The sequence below is a fragment of the Terrapene carolina genome, unplaced genomic scaffold, assembly GCF_002925995.2.
Source record: "Terrapene carolina triunguis isolate 2854851 unplaced genomic scaffold, T_m_triunguis-2.0 Scaffold42, whole genome shotgun sequence".
In the NCBI taxonomy this organism is placed as follows: Eukaryota; Metazoa; Chordata; order Testudines; family Emydidae; genus Terrapene; species Terrapene triunguis.
In genome coordinates, this window is record NW_020664393.1 from 40,199,811 (window position 1) to 40,212,396 (window position 12,586).

Here is a 12,586-nt window from a genome sequence, read left to right on the forward strand (position 1 = left end):
GAGATGTCCCTGAAAGGAAAAACTTTGAAAAGTTGCACCAGTTTCTGTCTGAAACCAACATTGATCCACAGTTTGAACAAAAAAGATCTCATTCTTCTGATGCTGGCTTTCCTCAAATACTAAAGGAAGTGGCATTTTATAGCATTCCACCAGACAGGAGCAAGGTAAATACCTTCTAGCATTAGAACATTAAAAAGTTAGCTTAGTAGAAAATACTTCAACATTGTCTTATTTAGTTGCTAAGAAATCTTCCTGACCTCTCTATGTATCCCTGTTATTACACACTGTCACCCTGCATACAATCATAGTACAGTACACAGTACTTGATCTTTTATCCATTCACTTAAATAATATTATTCTAGTTTTGTACTAGTTTTCTGTCTGTAGCCTAATTTCAGATGTTTCCCAATTTTGATTTTTGAGAGAGGAATGAAGTAGCTTTTAATATCCATAGTAAATTTTCTTTTCAGTTCTTGGGAAGCAGTATGCTTATATGTTACATCAAGGATTGTAGCAGATGGAATGGAGAATTTATAGTTGATTTCATTTACTGTCTATTGAAAGCCTCTTATATATTGCGTTAAATAGAAAAGGTGAGTGCAGATTGTATTAACATTGCACTTTCATCTGAGATTCTCAAGATGCTTTACAAACATGAAATAAACTTTACAATACCCCTCGGAGATAAGAAAATATTATTATGCTCATTTTACAGATGGGGAAACTGAGGTACAGACTTAGTCAAAGGGAGTCTGAGGCAAAGCTGAATTTAGAATCTAGGGCTCCAGATTTCTGGTCTTTGTGCTTGAACCACGTGACCTTCTGCCCCACCCTTATTCAACAAGTTGAAATGTACCGGTATGGGCCAATTGGCAGTCAAGGATCTGAGTGCAGGGTCACAGTTAGCTCATTGCTGCTGAAGGTTGGAGGGGTTTGTCTAGCTGATATAACTGGAAGTGTTCATGGACTGCAGAATGAGTCTGATTCCCATTTGTGAGAGGGAGTGAATAGGGACTTTGAAGGTGTGGGTGTGGGTGTGTGTGGGCGGCGGCTGTTAGTGAATGGGGAAAACAGGAATATCCTTGGATCTCTTTCCACAAAGAACTAAATATGAGCCTATAGTTTGTGTAACTTACCTTTGTAAAGAGTGCCACTACATTACTCAAGATTTTAACAAAATGCCATTATCTATTTAGCAACGATATGGGATTCAGTCTTTGTCAACACATCAAGATGTACTGCTTTAACTATACTGTTATAGTTAATGTGGTAAAAGCTCCCTGGTGTGATCTCAGTTATATTGGTATAAGTTTACTTATGGTGGTATAACTTACTCCTGTATGGATGGGGAAGAAACTGTATTAGTTTAAAGCATTGTTACATGGGTATAAATGCATCAACACTAGGGGTTGTGCCCCTATAGTTATTTTGGTAAAAAATCACACCACTCACCTATGTAGTTTTATACCAGTACAAAATCTGTGTGCAGAGCAGGCCTAATATATGATCTCAACAGAGCAGATGGGTTGGTGAAGAAGATTGTTTATGTTCAGATGTCTGGGGGGACTGTATTGCAAAACAATATGTAACCACACCTGGCTTTTACCTGAAAGCAGGTCCAGACAGGGGCACAACCGTCTTCCAACTTGCATTCTAAAGCCACTCCCATTTCCCTCTGATTACCCCTTATCACTAAGGAGGTACTTGGACAAGGGGGACAGGTGTCTTTAACACAGATGTTAATATAAAATAGTCTATTAGTGGAAATTTAGACAAGCAGATTAGAATCAGAAATTAAATATATTTCAGTATGCAACACAAGAATTGTTCATTGCGCAAATCCACCAGCCCTATACTATCACCTCTAGCAGATTTTACCTGCATACTATGATCTTAGTGTGCAACTCCCATCTGAACTCATTCTTAATAGTATCTAGTGGGTCTCAATGACAGGCTACAGGCTGCAATGCGTGTGTGTGTGTTGTTTATGCCAGCAGGGGAAAGAAAACCCTTGGCCCCTTTAAGGAGTACCCCATCCTCCTTTTGGGCATTCAGCCCCCTTGTGGTCTTGAGGAGTAGAGAAGGGGGACTCTAGGCTGATTGGTGGGACACAAGGGTGTACTAAAACATATTGATATCTGCACACTTCACAGGAGGGTTATAAACCCTTCCCCAAGCCCTGAGGGCCATTCTGCACTGGGAGAATAACTCCCCTCTTCCCTCTCGGTATTAGAGTAGGACTGGGTCTTTTGAGCCTTGCTGTGAGCATTATGTTAGGCAAGGAAGGAATTTTATCTCCCTTCCAGTTTGGCCTAGGCAGTATGGGGTTCCACCTTCTTCTCAGCAGCCCAAGGATCTGGAAGGTTGTAAAATACATTTTTGTTGTAACTTGCCAAGTGCAGGTAATCATTTGATAGGGTTTCCGGTTCCGTGATAAACTAGATTTGGAAGTGGGTTAGGAGATGGCACTTCCTAAAGGAGGTGGGGAATGGGGTTGGGACTTGTAATAACTGATACGGCAAAGAGACAGGCCCTTCCTCCCTACCCCATTAACCCTCAGATAAGGGAGGGCAGGGGTCTCAGCAAGGGTGTTGGGATGAGGTTAATTGTGTAGGGGACTGATGGCAGCCTTGGTGGTGTGGATTATAAAGGAAGGATCAATTGCATTGGACAAGTTATTGCCAGATAGCTCCCAGATGTGTTACTTAATAAAGTTGTGGCCTAGTTAAAGTGCATTCCTGGTGTCCGGGATAATGTGGCTCTTTGCTCTGATGCAGAGGGACTTCAGCCAATTGCTGATCATATTAAGCTCCCTTGCGCTGCAGCCGAGATCCAGCATCTTACCCTCTACAATATTAGAACCTTTAGTTTGGATCCTGACCTCTAGGACACTAATCTGCCTTTTCCTACATATATATATATATATATATGGAACAACATCGGTCTTGTAGTTAAAGCACAAGATTAAGAATGATGGATTTGGGTTCCATTTTCAGCTCTGCCACAGACTTCCTAGGTGACTTGGTCAAGTCACATATCCTCTTTGTGCCTCAGTTTAACCACCTGAAAAATGAGGGATAATACTGAACTGGAACATTAATATTTATAGCGCACTTTGTTATGGAAGTATTGTTATATAAATAATTTTGATTAATTTTATTTCAGTCATGAATCTGTACGCAAATATATGTTGGGCTGTATCTGATATAAAAAATATCTAGCACAAGGTAATAATACATTCATATTGTGTGACATGCTATCCGAACAATATGCCACAGTAGAAAAAGTTTACAGGTATAATGATGACATTTCTCACCAGATCCAAGTTACTTTTAAAAAGAAACCTCAAAACTTATTTTTCTCACATTTGGAAAGTTCAGCATGGGATCCATGACAGTATACAAGCTGATATCTCTGTAGAATTTATTTATCACCATAAAAGATAAATTCTTCTTGGCCCAAAACTTCACATAGTTTTTTATTCATTTGGTTCTTTTTCGTCATGTATAGCTGTATGGCACTATAGACATGTATGCATCTAGTATAGAGTAAGCTAGAATTCAAAACAAGTCATTTCATTTGGCTAATTTAATTTGACCGGAAACCATTTTTTTGAGATTTTCAGGTAGCTGAAAAAGTAACCCCTCCCCCTGATTTCACGTTGACCTGAAATGATTTTTTTCTTCAGTTTTTCAGTTCAGCTACCAAACCAGAAAATTTGGTTATATGCAGAGCTCTAGTTTGTACAGTGCCTAGTACAATGAGACCCTGATCTAATTTGCAATACAAATAAATAATTATTATTATTTTTCAGGACAGAGAGGATATCAGGACAGAGGTAATATATACCTGTAATACTTTTATTTACAATATGTGTTGCTATTAAATAAAATTTAGTGTTTACAATAGCAACCAATGCATCTGACAGAACAAATAGTTCTGGGATAGTAGTAATGCTTTTATTGCATAGGTCGTACACCATTGCAAATAGCTCTGAGATAACAAAATACCTTTCAAGTGTTTTCACTATCACGCCAACTCCTGTTATCTACTTTTACAGTATTACAGTTTAAGTGATGAAAAAGTGCCAGTATTTTTCCTCCAGAATCAGGTGTAAAGCACAGAGTGCAGGGTTCATTGATTAAACTCGTTGACATGAGCTCTCCAGCTTACTAATAACCTGACATTGCTCAACAGAGATCATTTGTGGAAACTCCTGAGTGCCAGCTGGTAACCTTGGGGTCACTCTCGAAGTCACACCCATGTTTGATTTCTGTGCATATATCCATGTTTACGTAAGCACAAGTCATCGTCATTCACATAAGTGTTCATTTTTTCTTTCTGAATCACATGCCCAGTCTGCTCTTTAACTCGCATTGAAAATACCTGTGCAGAAAAAAACCCACTGCCTTCTCTGAGCACTGAGTAATGCTCTGGTTCTGGGAGAACTTGAAAATCTCCCGTTGACCCCTGTATATCTGTCTTCTCTCTTGTTTTTTGGTCTCCTCTTCTTCAATCCTCAAGTTTCAGGGTATAAACACTTCACATTATATCAGGGTTCACACTTTCCTCTGTACGTGTCGGCAAAAGGATACCGTATTACATGTACTATCCGTGTACTTGGCCATTTAAAGTCATTTTCATCTTCACTTCTTCCTTGTTTAATCTTCCATAAAAAGAATAAAGAAATTGTATTCCCAGTCCTTCAGTGCTACTCTTGGGCCCATGTGTTCTGTAATCCTCCTTTTGGAATTGATGTTGAACCATTGAAGCCAATGGGAGTTTTGCAGTTGACTTCAGTGAGAGCTAGCCCAGGCCCTTTGACCTATATACAGCTTGTGTTTTACTGTGAAATGCAGAGGGAGGAACTTACAGGCAGGATCAGCTGCAGCAGTATGGGCAGCGCATCATTAGGTGCCCCAAGAAGCCATTGTCAGTGGGAGGCCAGGAATGTCCATAGCATGAGCCGTAGCACTTTATCTCTGTTTCCCCCTCTTAGGAACCCTGCTGCTGCCTTTAAAATCTATTTAAGCTTGCATTAATCCAGGATTTGCTTCCCGGTCCTGTTTGTCGAAAACTCTGTCATTGGATTGGTACTATAAATGTTAAGAACTTCTCCTCTAATAGTTTATACCAATAGCACTTTTGTGGGATATAAAAAATGCATGGTGTGCATACAACATTTACAGTTGAAAGCAGAGTAGTTCTTCGAGTACTTGTTCATGTCAATTCCAATCAGGTGTGCGCGTGCCGTAGGCGTGGCAGCCGGAAGATTTTTCCCCTGGCAGTGTCCGTAGGGTCAGCCTGGGCGCCCCCTGGAATCACATCTTCATGGCACCCAATATAGGGCCCTGACGACCCTCCCACCCTCAGTTCCTTCTTATCGCCAGTGACAGCTAGCTGGAACTTCCCTCACTCTTGCTTCGGCAAGCGCCTTTAGGGGTGTCCTGTGGTATTTTGTATATAGTTAGTAGTTTTTGTCTTAAGTTAATAGTAGTAGTAGGTTAAGTTTTCATTGTGGGGGTCCCCTCCGTTTCTCCCCCACCACTGGGGCATGCCTCGGTCGCCGGGGTTGAAACCATGTGGAGTCTGCGGAAAGTTGATGGCAAAAAGTGACCCGCACACTTCTTGTTTGAAGTGCCTTGGCGAGAGTCACCAAAAGGACAAGTGCTGCTTTTAAATTTATGGAGATATCCTATCTCTTAGAACTGGAAGGGACCTTGAAAGGTCATTTGAGTCCAGCCCGCTGCCTTCACTAGCAGGACCAAGTACTGATTTTGCACTAGATCCCTGAGTCATTCCCTCAAGGATTGAACTCACAACCCTCGGTTTAGCAGGCCAATGCTCAAACCACTGAGCTATCCCTCCCCCCCTTTTTGTAAAGGGTTTCAGCCAAGGACCCTTAAGGATCGCGAGCAGAGACTCAGGCAGCCCTCTTCCTGCAATCTGACCCTGGGTTGGCGGAGCCTGTGCCAACCACCTCCTCCTCCGTGCACAGTGCGCCAGCGCCGATGGGGCACGAGTCAGCTCCTAGAAAGGAGACTAAGGACTCCCGGCACCAACACGACGCCGAACATAAGACTTTTGGTAGGCGCTGATCTGTATTCCCTGGTTCCCCCGAAGAAAAAGAGGCAGGAGAGAGGGCGCTCTTCCCTTTTTAGCCTAAGGAGACAGCGGCAGGGAACCTCAACCCACCCAGCCTACTTCGGGCCTGGCAGCTCGAAGGGGCTTGTCGACTCCTGCCCTGCAAGAGGTCCAGTTGAGTCTGGCCCACTACTGTTCTCCCGACCATCATGGCTGGGACATTCAACTCCCCTCCATTCCGGAGACGTTTGAGGCAGCGCCGGACCTTATTCGCCTGATGGCTCCACCTTCTCCAAGAAGGGACGAGGCACCTGTGACGTTGTGCAGTCTATATGGTTTTATAAAAATATAAGTGATATGATGCAACTGGGATATGCTCCGTGCAAAAGGTCTCTTGTAAGGTATCATTACAAAGTGCATAATCTACTGAGTATGATCATCTGATTTGTATAAATGTACCACTCTTGTATCTAAAACTAGAAATATAAAATGTAACTCTGAGGGCCTATTGTAATTATGTAAAGTGTGGGCCATTAATGATGGTTTGGAATCTTGATGACTCCCATTGTCTGCAGATGGCTGTTTACCTGTGAGTCTTCCTGTATATGTGTGTGCTGGCAAGTGAGTAATGAAGTCTTGCAGTGACATGTGATCATGTCACCTGAACTGGAATCCATCTTTAACCTGGTGCTTTTCCAGTGAGGGGGGGTGGAAACCCAGAAAGACAAAGGATTCCCGCCTTATGCAAAAGATATATAAAGGGGTGGAACAGAAGACGGAGAGAGGAGCCATCATGGAGAAGCCCCTAGATAACACCTAAGCTGGAACAAAAGCTGTACCAGGGGAAAGAATTGTGCCCAGGCCTGGAAGGTGTCCAGTCTGAGAAAAACTTACTGAAGCATCTCTGAGGGTGAGATTATCTGTATTTAGTTTGATTAGGCATAGATTTGCGCATTTTATTTTATTTTGCTTGTGACTTACTTTGTTCTGTCTGTTACTACTTTGAACCACTTAAATCCTACTGTCTGTATTTAATAAAATCACTTTTTATTTAGTAATTTACTCAGAGTATGTATTAATACCTGGGGGAGCAAACAACTGTGCATATCTCTCTATCTGTGTTATAGAGGGCGAACAACTTATGAGTTTGCCCTGCATAAGCTTTATGCAGGGTAAAACGGATTTATCTGGGTTTAGACCCCATTGGGAGTTGGGCATCTGAGTGCTAAAGACAAGCACACTCCTGTGAGCTGTTTTTGGGTAAACTTGCAGCATTGGGACAAGTGATTCAGACCCTGGGTCTGTGTTGAAGTGGACTGGAGTGTCTAATTCAGCAAGACGGGGTGCTGGAGTCCTGAGCTGGCAGGCAAAACAGAAGCAGGGGTAGTCTTGGCACATTGGGTGGCAGCTCCCAAGGGGGTTTCTGTGATCCAACCCGTCACAGCACCAGTGTTAGCCAGGCTGCCTATTCCATCTAGGGGCAAGCGGGCAATGATGTCATGCCGCTCCCCATCTCCAGCGCGCCACTCCCCGGCGCCGGCTGCCCATGTGGGGGGAACCACATCAGGAAGCCCTCATGCTGTGGGACTTTTGTGTAGAGCACTCGATACACCTGCAAGCATCGTACCTCCCTGGAGTACAGAACGAGTTTGCGGACCATCTCATCAGGTCATTCCATGGCCACGAGTGGTCCCTTCGCCTAGGCATCATGAACTCAATCTTCCATCAGTGGGGCTTTCCCCAGTTAGACCTGTTCGCCACGCGACGCCACAGGAAGTGTCAGCAGTTTTGCTCCTTCCTGAATCATAGCCCAGGCTCCATCGTGGGCGTGTTCCTCCTCCCATGGGGAGGCCGTCTCCTATACATGTTCCCGCCCATCCCTCTCGTTCACAAGGTGCTCCTCAAGATTCAGAGGGAACGAGCTTTGATGATTTGATAGCTCCAGCCTGGCCCCACCAGCACTGGTACACATCACTCCTGGAAATGTCCGTGGAAGCTCCAGTCACCTTGCTGCTCTTCCAGGACTTAATAACGCAGGATCATGGCTATCTCCAACATCCCAACCTTAAGTCGCTCCACCTCATGGCATAGAAGCTCCATGGCTAAACCCAGTGGAGCTTTCTTGCTCTGATCAAGTCAGACAAGTTCTCCTTGGCAGCAGGGAACCCTCCATGAGAGCTATCTACCTTGCCAAGTGGAAGAGATTTTCAATCTGGTCGGCGCAGCACCATTTTTCTCTGACGCTATTGGTGTCCTCGGTGCCACTAATACTGGACTACCTTCTCCACCTCAAGCAGCAGGGACTGTCTATGTCGTTAGTAAGAGTTCAGTTGGCTGCCATCTCTGCCTTCCACCCAGGAGCAGAGGGACGCTCAGTCTTCGCCAACCCGTTGGTCAGCTGTTTCCTTAAAGGTCTCAACAGGCTATACCTACAGGTCCGACAGCCTGTCCTGGCTTGTGACCTCAATTTGGTCCTATCCAGACTTATGGGGCCACCATTTTAGCCTTTGGTGACGTGCTCCCTGCTCTCTCTTACAAGGTGGCGTTTCTGGTAGCGATAACCTCAGCTAGGAGGATGTCTGAGCTCAGGGCCCTCACATCAGAGCCCCCTTACACTGTATTCCATAAGGACAAGGTTCAGCTCAGACCTCACCCGGCTTTTCTGCTGAAGGTTGTTTCCCAATTTCACATCAACCAGGATATCTTCCTTCCTATATTCTACCCTAGCCTGCAGTCAAGCGGTAGGGAGAAAAGGCTTCACTCATTGGATGAGCGCTAACCTGTTACATTGAGAGAACAAAACGGTTTCGAAACTGCTGACCGGAGCTGCCAGGGTCCCTTTTCAACCGGGTGTTCCGGTTGAAAACCGACCACCTGGTCACCCTAGCCTCAAGGCCTAAAGTGCGGAGGCTGCCACCCCTGGAGTTGGGATGGCATCAGAGGGTAGGAGGACCCAGGCCCACCAACTTCACTGGGTCCCAGCCCTAACAGCAGCAGATGGTTCCGCCACTGGGTTAGCAGGGAATCCAGCCACCCATGGCAGCAACGCAGCTGGACTATAGTCGGCTGTCCCTGGGCTACTTACAACCCTCCCCTGGGGGTATATCTGGATCCCAGGGTCGTCCTCCATCTTCCTGGGATACACTGCCTGTGGCAGTCCCAGCAGCTTCTCAGGTGTCTGGCAAGTCCTCAGCACAGCAGAGGTCCTCTCAGGTTCCCGCTCCAGCAGCAGGCAGGGAGCGTCTGTCTCTCTTGGTGGCTCCAGTCCAACTGAGCTTCAGGGCCCACCTTTTGTACTTCCTGTCTTGCCCCTCCACTTCCAGTGGGGTGGGCATGGCTTTCCTGGCTCTGCCAACCAGGAGGTAGTCTGTTGTTTCTCTCTGTCAATATTGAAGGGAGGCCATTCTCCCTCACTCCAGGCCCATTCAGTCATGTTCCTTCTGCCGAGGCTGCCAACCAGGGTGGGGATTAGTGCCAGAAGGATTTTTGTGATGAGGACACCTGGCCTTTGGAGTGTGGATTGAGGCCGCCAAACGCCTTTCTCATCCTTCCAGAATCTGGACAACACTGGAAGCAGGAGTGTCAAACAATCTCAATTTAAAATAAGATTTTTTTTCTCTTTGGTTTTGTGTCCATGGCTATGCATGCCATTTGTATGTGTCACAGATTTAAATATGACATTCTGAGATTGCCCTGAAAACCACTTCCTTGTGGTCAGGGGAATCTAATGTGCTGCATTTTCACTCTGTGCTGTTCCAAATCTACATAACTGTTGCAATTCAGTTAACCATGGAGTGGGCCAAAGGTCTGAGTTTGTATGTAAAAATGGACAGAGAAAAATTATAATATCAACGTACTCCTTTTTTAAAGAAGTCATGTAAAGAATAGAAGAGAACTAAGTTCACGTGGACAGAGACACAGAAATTGTTTAAAGTATTGGGAAAAAGAAAACAGTATTTTTAATATCAGACATCAGGCCTTTCCAGTTGACATCACTTCTTTAATAAACTCTCCCCAGTAAAGTGGCAGATGGTTGATTTGATTTATACTGTGGTCTGGTTGTTGTGTAATGAATAGAAGCTGAGGCTGCTGAAAAAATACTTAGCATGCTTGCATAAAAGAAAAGGAACTTGTATTTCAGACAGTACTTTTCCATACACCTTAAAAATAGAGGAAACGAACAGAGGTATTTTAAATTAGCCTTTTGTCATGTAGGCTTCTCCATTTTCTTCTATATGATATGTGTCTCTATATAGGCACTATACTTTCACCGCTCTTCTAATTTCACACTGTCATATGACATCTTGAAGTAAATAGAAACTCTACTCAGCATATCTTTTCTATTCTGCGTTTTAAACAAATACCATAGAGCGTTTCCCTTCCTGTCTTTTCTGTGGCCTTCCATTAAAGGTGTATCTACACAGCAGGATTCTTTTGGCAGCATGAAGTGTACATACATGCATAGCCCACTTAGCATGGGTATAAATAGCAGTACAGATGGTGAGGCACAGATTAAGCCAGTAGACTAAAGGCACATCTGAAGGGTGTGAGTATGTACTAGAATACATACCCTACACATTGTCTACTGACCCAAGCTGTGCCTCCTGGCTACACTGCTATTTTTAGCAGGGTATAGTGTCCCACTGCTCGAGCCTTTCCCCTCCACAGGAAAAGGCTCTGGCAGCGGGGGGTAGTGGGGAAAGACTGTCAGCTCTCTGCTGCTGGAGCCTTCACTCTCCCTACCGAGAGGCTTTGGAAGTGAGGGGTGGGGGCAGCGGGGAAGTCCCTGCTGCCTCCTCCAGCCAGAGCAAAGGCTCAGCCTTTCCCACTGCCAGTCTTTCCTCACTGTAGTGAAAGGCTCTGGTAGCGGGGAGCAGCTGAAGCCTTTCCCCCCTTTCACTTAGTCTGCTTACGCCTAGCACTGGCTTCGCACAGAAGTACTGTTTGCTTTCTAGTACTGGTACCTGTATCTGTCGCTTACATAAAGTAAAACAGTATCATTGTGATGATCTTTTATATTCATCTGACCAGCTGGCTGCACAGTGCAATTTGGTGAATACTTTGATTAGAGAATATCTAAATTAAGTTTTTACTGGCACTAAATCAACCTATAATTTAATGTTTAAATCAATACTTGTAAATTCACATCTTGCACTTAAAGTAAAGAGTGTGTAAAACAAAAAAACCAAACAATACTTTGTGGGAGCCACTCTTCACTAACTTAATCATTAATTTCACATTCTGATTAAGTCCCCCTTCCCCTCCCATCAGCCTACCTCCAAGTGCTTGATACATCCATTGTTATGTGTTAATTTAGTAATGTTTGTGGGAAAGCCACATACTTGTTTCTACCACCACTGTGGTTCCACTGAAAGAAGAAAATTTCAATTTGCAGGAGGTTCCATAGGTGTCTTCCTAGAGGCTATCCAGGACACATCCTTGAATTTAGAAGGAACCAATGTCATCATCTAGTCTGACTCCATTAATGCAACTCCCTGGGTTGCACTTGAATAGATGTGTTTGAATTAAGGCTTGTCTACACTTGAAATACCACAGTGGCACAGCTACAGCGCTGCAGCTATGCTGCTGTAGCACTTCAGTGGAGATACTACCTATGCCAGCAGGAGGGGTAGGTACTCCACCTCCCCGAGCCATGGCAGCTAGGTTGACAGAATTATTCTTCCATCGACCTAGCACTGTCTACACTGTGGGTTAGGTCAGCTTAGTTTATGTTGCTCAAGGGTGTGGATTTTTCATGCCCCATAGCCACGTAGCTGGGTCAACCTAACTTTTTAGTGTAGACCAGGCCTTTGTGCATCTCCGTGGCTAAGCCTCTTCCTTTTCCTCCCCTCTTCCTTCCCCAGCTGATTCTGCCATTTGGCTCTCCATCATAGTGTTGTGTGTGGCTTCTGCTTCTACTCTCCTCTTAGGGTGGACTTTCCCACAACCATGCCCTGAAGGCCATCGGTGAAAATGAATAGAGCTCATTTGGTGTAACATCCAAATCCACTGCATTTAGGTTCTTTTACGGTGACTACAACCATGGTATCTGACCACCAGAATATGTTGTTTCTTTTCATATGCTTGGAATATTCTTAATAATAACAAGATGTTATTATGTTAGCAAGATTAACATAAAATCAAATTTCAGAAGTGACAAAAGATGGACAAAAGTTCAGACGTGACAAAGAAAGTATATGGTACTGTATTACAATATCCTATATATAGGCTTTTATCCTCTCTGATCCATCCTGCAGTTTTGCTATACACATGTTCCATATGCAGACTGGGGAGATATCTCTTGGGTTCTGTGCATCTCTAGCTACTTTTCCTCCTGAGAGAAAACTAATTAATTATTTTCATGATCTTCTTGTGTGTTTATGCGCTGATCATTTTCTTTGCACAGGATAGACTCCATTAGAGACTAATTAAACCAATTTTTTAAAATTTCAGTATGAAAGGATTTTTGTAGTACAATTTTTTTTGTTAAATGTAAAATGCA

At 44.1% G+C, this 12,586-nt stretch overlaps 1 protein-coding gene across 1 annotated transcript in view; it reads left to right on the forward strand.

Moving 5' to 3' along the window:
- The window catches only part of DST (dystonin), a 361,566-nt gene that overhangs the window by 125,912 nt on the left and 223,068 nt on the right, over positions 1-12,586 (forward strand). The gene's annotated exons all lie outside the window — the stretch shown is intronic.